The following is a 7,778-nucleotide window of genomic DNA, read 5'->3' as shown; positions in this document are numbered from 1 at the left end:
TAGCTTATTTCTCCATGCTTCAGGCTCACTGCCTTTATTCCTGATGTAGGGCTTTTGCCCGAAACGTCGATTTCGAAGCTCCTTGGATGCTGCCTGAACTGCTGTGCTCTTCCAGCACCACTAATCCAGAAACTTCTTGCTCAACGTTATTCCTTGAAATGTTGCTGAGCAAATGGATTTGTTCAGATTCTTCATGCACAAGTCTCTGTGCCAAGTGTGTGCCTTATTCGGAATTATTCGTGCACATAAGCAATTCTGAATGTTTTGTCCAAATATATGCCTTATTTTGAAGAGCCAACAGTTACTGATTTCCTGCAGTTTTAACTTTTAACAGACCTGCATGACTCATTCGCATTCCATTCATGTAACAGTTCATTGTTAAATCTGTTACCAGTTCCCGTTATCTTCAGCCTTATCCAACATTAATTTATTGGTACCTCCCAGAATCTATGGAATTGTGGAAAATTAAAGTAATGCATCTATTATCCCAAATAAATAAAGCAAAGAACTGCAGATGCTGGATGCCTGAAGCAAAAGTGAACTTGGTGGAGAAACTCAGCAGGTTCTGTGGGAAGAAAACTTCTTCAGAACTACCAGTTTCTGTTTATGCATCTACTTTTTCATTAGTCACTTACTTTATGATCTGAGAACAAAGACTATCACTACCCAGGGTTTAGAAGTCCACAGCTCTAATAATTTATTCAGCACTGATTATAATTTTCTTGTATTCCCCCAGTTCATCAGTTTCCTGATTAGATTCTCTACAGTGTGGAAACAGGTCATTCAGCCCAACAACTTCACACCAACCCTCCGAAGAGTAACCCACCCAGACCCATTTCCCTCTGACTTATGCACCTAACACTATGGGCAATTTAGCATGGCCAATTCATTTGAGCTGCACATCTTTGGACTGTGGGAGGAAACCGAAGCACACCCACAGGGAGAATGTGCAAACTACACAGTCGGCCACCCGAGGCTGGAATCAAACCTGAGACCCTGCTGCTGTGAGGCAGCATTGCTAACCACTGAGCCACCGTGCCACACCTGAATTACAACTATTTCTGGAATGCTACCTTTTTCCTCTGTAATGAAAGTTGATGAAAATATCTGTTCTATTTATCTACCATTTCCTTCTTTTCCATCATTCATTCCTCAGATTCACTTTCTATAGGACAAATCTGCTTGTCAGCTCTATCCCTCTGAATATGAAACCCATATGAGCATGCTTGTTTTTGTTATGGATTTAACAAACTGCGTATGACTTTTGGTGTTTTATTTTTAACTTGTACCCCTGGCAGAGGGAAATAATCTCGCAAAGTTACAATGATAACAGAGGGAAATTGGACTAAGTACATTGCTCTACAGAGAATTGGCATGGACTTAATGGTTTGAATGGCATCCTCTGTGCTACATTAGCTCTATGACCTCTGCTATCCTGCCCTGGTTAGATATTTGCTTGACAAGAAGTATGTGGCCTGATTATTTTATTCTGCCTGCTAAAATATTTCACCTCACACTTACCTACCTTGAAGTTAATTTATCAATTGCACACTGATTCTTCAAATTTATTAATGATTTTCTATATTTTGCTGCAGCTTACATCGATAGTAATAAAGGCCCTCAATTCGGTTAATTGCAAATTTTGAGTTTGTACTTCTTTCTGATTAATTCTGGTTAATGATTCACAATGATGTAAGTGTTTTCTCTGCTTAACGTGAGGTTACGTTGCCTAGGGGGTAAAAGCTTCCAAAAGAACAGACCAAATAATTAAAAATTGACACCAGTAACACTGCCTGCAATATAAATTTTAGACAATATCTAGTATATCAGCTATCATACAGAATTATGAAGCTATTATTGTTGAACTTTGCAAGGCTATTTTATAGTTGTGAAATATTTTGCATGAGTTCTGTTTGGAAACAGAAAAAACCTCCAGATAAAATGCCAAAATGTTTAATAAAACATATGAAAGACAACAAGAAAGTAAATTTTGACAACATCAGGTGTACATGCATTTGCATTTCTTATATTAACCAGAAGCAGTCAATAGATTTACATTTACAAGATTTGGAGTGAACTTTTCCAAAAATCAGCTCAGTGTCAATACTGGGGAGTTTCATGGAGGGTTCCTTTTTGTGAACATAGAACATAGAACATAGAACAGTACAGCACAGAACAGGCCCTTCAGCTCACGATGTTGTGCCGACCATTGATCCTCATGTATGCACCCTCAAATTTCTGTGACCATATGCATGTCCAGCATTCTCTTAAATGTCCCCAATGACCTTCCTTCCACAACTGCTGCTGGCAACGCATTCCATGCTCTCACAACTCTCTGTGTAAAGAACCCGCCTCTGACATCCCCTCTATACTTTCCTTCAACCAGCTTAAAACTATGATCCCTCGTGTTAGCCATTTCTGCCCTGGGAAATAGTCTCTGGCTATCGACTCTATCTATGCTTCCCATTATCTTGTATACCTCAATTAGGTCCCCTCCTCCTCCTTTTCTCCAATGAAAAAAGTCCGAGCTCAGTCAACCTCTCTTCATAAGATAAGCCCTGTAGTCCGGGCAGCATTCTGGTAAACCTCCTCTGAACCCTCTCCAAAGCATCCACATCTTTCCTATAATAGGGCGACTAGAACTGGACACAGTATTTCAAGTGCAGTCTAACCAAAGTTTTATAGAGCTGCAACAAGATCTCATGACTCTTAAACTCAATCCCCCTGTTAATGAAAGCCAAAACACCATATGCTTTCTTAACAACCCTGTCCACTTGGGTGGCCATTTTAAGGGATCTATGTACCTGCACACTGCCAAGAGTCCTATCCTTAATCCTGTGCTCAGCTTTCAAATTCGACCTTCCAAAATGCATCACCTCGCATGTATCCAGGTTGAACTCCATCTGCCACCTCTCAACCCATCTCTGCATCCTTTCAATGTCCTGCTGCAGCCTACAACAGCCCTCTATACTGTCAACGACACCTCCAACCTTTGTGTCATCTGCAAACTTGCTGACCCATCCTTCAATCCCCTCATCCAAATCATTAATAAAAATTACAAACAGTAGAGGCCCAAGGACAGAGCCCTGTGGAACACCACTCACCACAGACTTCCAGGCAGAATATTTTCCTTCTACTACCACTCTCTGTCTTCTGTTGGCCAGCCAATTCTATATCCAGACAGCTAAGTTCCCCTGTATCCCATTCCTCCTGACCTTCTGAATGAGCCTACCATGGGGAACCTTATCAAATGCCTTGCTGAAGTCCATATACACCACATCCACAGCTCGACCCTTATCAACTTTCCTAGTCACATCCTCAACGAACTTGATAAGGTTTGTGAGACATGACCTGCCCCTCACAAAGCCGTGTTGACTGCATTTAATCAAGCCATGCTCTTCCAGATGGTCATAAATCCTATCCCTCAGAATCCTTTCTAACACCTTGCAGATGACAGACGTGAGACTTACTGGCTTGTAATTGCTGGGGATTTCCCTATTTCCCTTTCTTGAAGAGAGGAATTACATTTGCCTCTCTCCAGTCCTCAGGTACGACTCCAGTGGAGAGTGAGGATGCAAAGATCTTTACAAGTGGCGAAGCAATCACATTTCTCGTTTCCCAAAGCAGCCGAGGACAAATCTGGTCCGGGCCAGGCGACTTGTCAATCTTAATGTTTGACAAAAGTTTCAGCACATCAGCTTCCTCTATCTCTATCCATTCCAGCATGCACACCTACTCTTCAAAGGTTTCATTCACTACAAAGTTTGTTTCTTTTATAAGAACAGAAGCAAAAAACTCATTTAGGGCTTCCCCTACCTCCTCAGACTCCATGCACACGTTTCCTATGCTATCCCTGATCGGCCCTACTCTTTCTTTGACCATTCTCTTATTCCTCACATAAGTGTAAAATGCCTTTGTGTTCTCCCTAATCCGTTCTGCCAAGCCTTTCTCGTGCCCCTTCCTGGCTCTCCTCAGACCATTTTTGAGCTTCTTCCTTGCCTGCCTGTAATCCTCTAGAGCTGAGCTTGACCCTAGCTTCCTCCACCTTATGTAAGCTACCTTCTTCCTTTAGACGAGACACTCCACACTCTCGTCATCCAAGGTTCCTTTATCTTACCACTTCTTGCATGTCTCAGAGGGACATATTTATTCATCACTCGCAACAACTGTTCCTTAAACAGTCTCCACATGTCTATAGTGCCTTTACCATGCAACAATTGCTCCCAGTGCATGCTTCCTAACTCATGTCTAATCGCATCATAGTTTCCTCTTCCCCAATTAAATATCCTCCCATTTTGCCTAATCGTCTCCTTCTCTATAGCTATGTAGAATGTGAGGCAGTTGTGGTCACTATCACCAAAATGCTCTCCCACCACAAGATTTGATATCTGCCCCAGCTCGTTTCTGAGCACCAAATCTAGAATGGCCTCTCCCCTCATCGGCCTGTCAACGTACTGAGTAAGGAAACCTTCCTGAACACACCTTACAAAAACAGCTGCATTTAAATCTTCTGCTTGAAGGAGGTTCCAATCAATATTGGGAAAGTTAAAGTCACCCATTATAACAGCCCTACTACGTCCACACTTTTCCAAAATCTGCCGACCTATGCTTTCCTAAATCTCCCTGCTGCTATTGGGGGGCCTGTAGTAAACCCCTAACGAGTTGACTGCTCCCTTACTGTTCCTAATTTCCACCCATACTGACTCGGTAGGCAGATCTTCCTCAACAATGGAAGCTTCTGTAGCTGTGATACCTTCTCTGATTAGCAGTGCTACACCCCCTCCTCTTTTCACCCCTCCCTATTCTTTTTAAATGCTCTAAACCCTGGAACATCCAGCAACCATTCTTGCCCCTGAGAAATCCATGTCTCTGTTATGGCCACAATATCGTGGTACCAGGTACTGATCCATGTTCTAAGTTCATCACTTTTATTCCTGATACTCCTTGCGTTAAAGCAAACACACTTTAACTGATTCCTTGGTTCCTTCCCAGGAAGATCCTTCCCATGAGCTGATCTACCTCTTGCTATTGCCTCATCTGCATCAACTCTCACCTCCAGTATACAGTTCAGGTTCCCCCCCCCCACCATACTAGTTTAAAACCTCTTGAGCTCTAGTAATTTATCTTACACGCACCACAGCTCCACAGTGCTAAGTTTGCAGTATTATGTGCTGAAAAACAACAAAAATACTCACCACTGCCATCAATACTCACCAAACCTGCGGCCACTCCATCCCCCACGCTTCTGTCCAAGGCCCCAGAGGATCCTTTCACATCTGACACAAATTTACCTGTACCTCCATCAATGTCATCTACTGCATTCATTGCACCCAATGTGGTCTCCTCTACTTGGGGGAGACAGCACGCCAACTTGCAGATCGTATCAGAGAAGATCTCTGGGACACCCGCACCCATCAATCCCACTACCCCGTTGCTGAACACTTCAACTCCCCCTCCCTCTCAGCCAAGGACTTGTAGGTCCTGGGCCTCCTCCATCGCCAAACCCTTAGCACCTGACGCCTGGAGGAAGAACACCTCATACTCCACCTTTGGACCCTAGAACCAAATGGGATCAACTGGATTTCACCAGTTTCCTCAGTTCCCTACCTCCCATATTATTCCTCCACATTTTCCCAGTCCCAAGCCTCCAACTCGGTACTGCCCTCTTGACCTGTCCATCACCTTTCCCATCCATCTGCTCCACCCTCCTCTCCGAACTATCCCCTTCTCCCTCACCTTCAGCTACCTATCGCATTCTCAGCTACCATCTCCTCTAACACCACTCCCCCCTCCCCCCCCCCCCCCCCTCTCTCAGCCTCCCTGCCCACAAGCTTCATACCTAATGAAAGGCTTATACCCGAAACATGGATTCTCCTGCTCCGTGGATGCTATACTTTTTCAGCACGACCCTCTCAACTGGAAAATAGATGGTGAGCCTTGATGCTCTATGGTGGAGCAGGTTCAAAGGGCTGAATAGCCTAGCCCTGCTCCTAATTTCTATGTTTTAATGTATTTGACTCTGATATTTTCATGTGGCTGACTGTCTGCACCCAAGGCTGTTTCGACATGCCTCAAATGACATCAGTCCCCCTTAACTTGACTGAAGGTTACTTCCCTTAGACTTGGAGACATAGTGATTTGGTTGTAGCACATTCAATGCATTTGCTAAATAAGTTGCTGGCATATGCGTTAGGTATGATATTGCTGGAGTGTAATGCTGTGCTGCAATATAGTCCATATGTCCATCCCCTTGACCAATCACTATTGACAATCTTGACAAGCTGCCTGGCTTCATACCTGTGTTAAAAGGCAAGACGGTAATACTGTGATCTCGAACTTCTGTTTGAGACAGGGAAGTTCAAAAGCTGTGAACACTCAAGTCGATGCAAAGTGAGTAAGCACTGAGAAAGCATGCTGAGAGCTCTGAGGTGTACCTCACTCCAATGCATGAAGTGGGTGTTTGTCCAGGTATCGCGCTGACTTTTATGTTGGGAATTATGATTTAGAGGAGCCAGTTTGGATTGGGGTGGACAAAGTGAAAAATCACACAACACCAGGTTATAGCCCAACAGATTTAATTGGAAGCACTAGCTTTCAGAGCACTGCTCCTTCATCATTCCTACACCATTCAAGGCTGGGAAGATTCTGCTCATTAATAATGTGTTGTTTGGAACTGAAGTCTTTAACAGAATGGATTGGAGTGTCGGTGGTTGAGGGCTGACCTTATATAGGTTACAAAATTATGAGGGGCATGGATAGGGTAAATAGGCAAAGTCTTTTCCCTGGGGTCAGGGAGTCCAGAACTAGATGGCATAGGTTTAGGGTGAGAGGGGAAAGGTTTAGGGTGAGAGGGGAAAGATATAAAAGAAACCTAAGGGGCAACTTTTTTCACACAGTGGGTGGTACATATATGAAATGAGCTGCCAGAGGAAGTGGTGGAGGCTGGTACAATTTCAATATTTAAGAGGCATTTAGATGGGTATATGAATAGGAAGGGTTTGGAGGGATGTAGGCTGGATGCTGGCAGGTGGGACTAGATTGGGTTGGGATATCTGGTCGGCATGGACGGGTTGGACCAAAGGGTCAGTTTCCATGCTGTACATCTCTATGACTCTATGACTCTAAATAGCTATAAGTAGATGACAGAATCTTTGAAACTTAGAATCGAAGAATTGTAACAGCTCAAGAAGCCACCACTCAGCCTTTTGTGTATGTGCTGCCCCTCTGCATGAGCAATTCACCTTAATGCTACTTCACCACCTTGTCCCAGCAGCCTTGTAAATTTTCCTTTCCAGATAATGACTTTAGATCCTTTTGAAACTATCAACTGAATCTGCCTCACCCATACTTTCAGCCTTCAGTGCATTCCAAATACTAACCAATCACTGCATTTTTAAACCACCACCACCTATGCCAATTTCCTTACATTTGTGCACTTTCTTTCTTAATCCTTCCGCTAACTGAAACAGCTTCTCTCTGTCTATTCTGTCCAGTTGCCTCATGATTTTGAACTCTTCGATCAAATCTTATCACAATCTTGTCCAAAGAGAACAGTCTGTGATTCTCTAATCGTTCTATGTTACTGAAGTTCGCCATGGTTGTGGTTCTGTTCGCCGAGCTGGGAATTTGTGTTGCAGATGTTTCGTCCCATGTCTAGGTGACATCCTTAGTGCCTGGGAGCCTCCTGTGAAGCGCTTCTGTGATGTTTCCTCCAGCATTTATAGTGATTTGTCTCTGCCGCTTCCGGTTGTCAGTTCCAGCTGTCCACTGCAGTGGCC

This window comes from Chiloscyllium plagiosum, chromosome 10, assembly GCF_004010195.1.
Source record: "Chiloscyllium plagiosum isolate BGI_BamShark_2017 chromosome 10, ASM401019v2, whole genome shotgun sequence".
In the NCBI taxonomy this organism is placed as follows: domain Eukaryota; kingdom Metazoa; phylum Chordata; class Chondrichthyes; order Orectolobiformes; family Hemiscylliidae; genus Chiloscyllium; species Chiloscyllium plagiosum.
Note: the sequence above shows the minus strand (reverse complement) of the source record.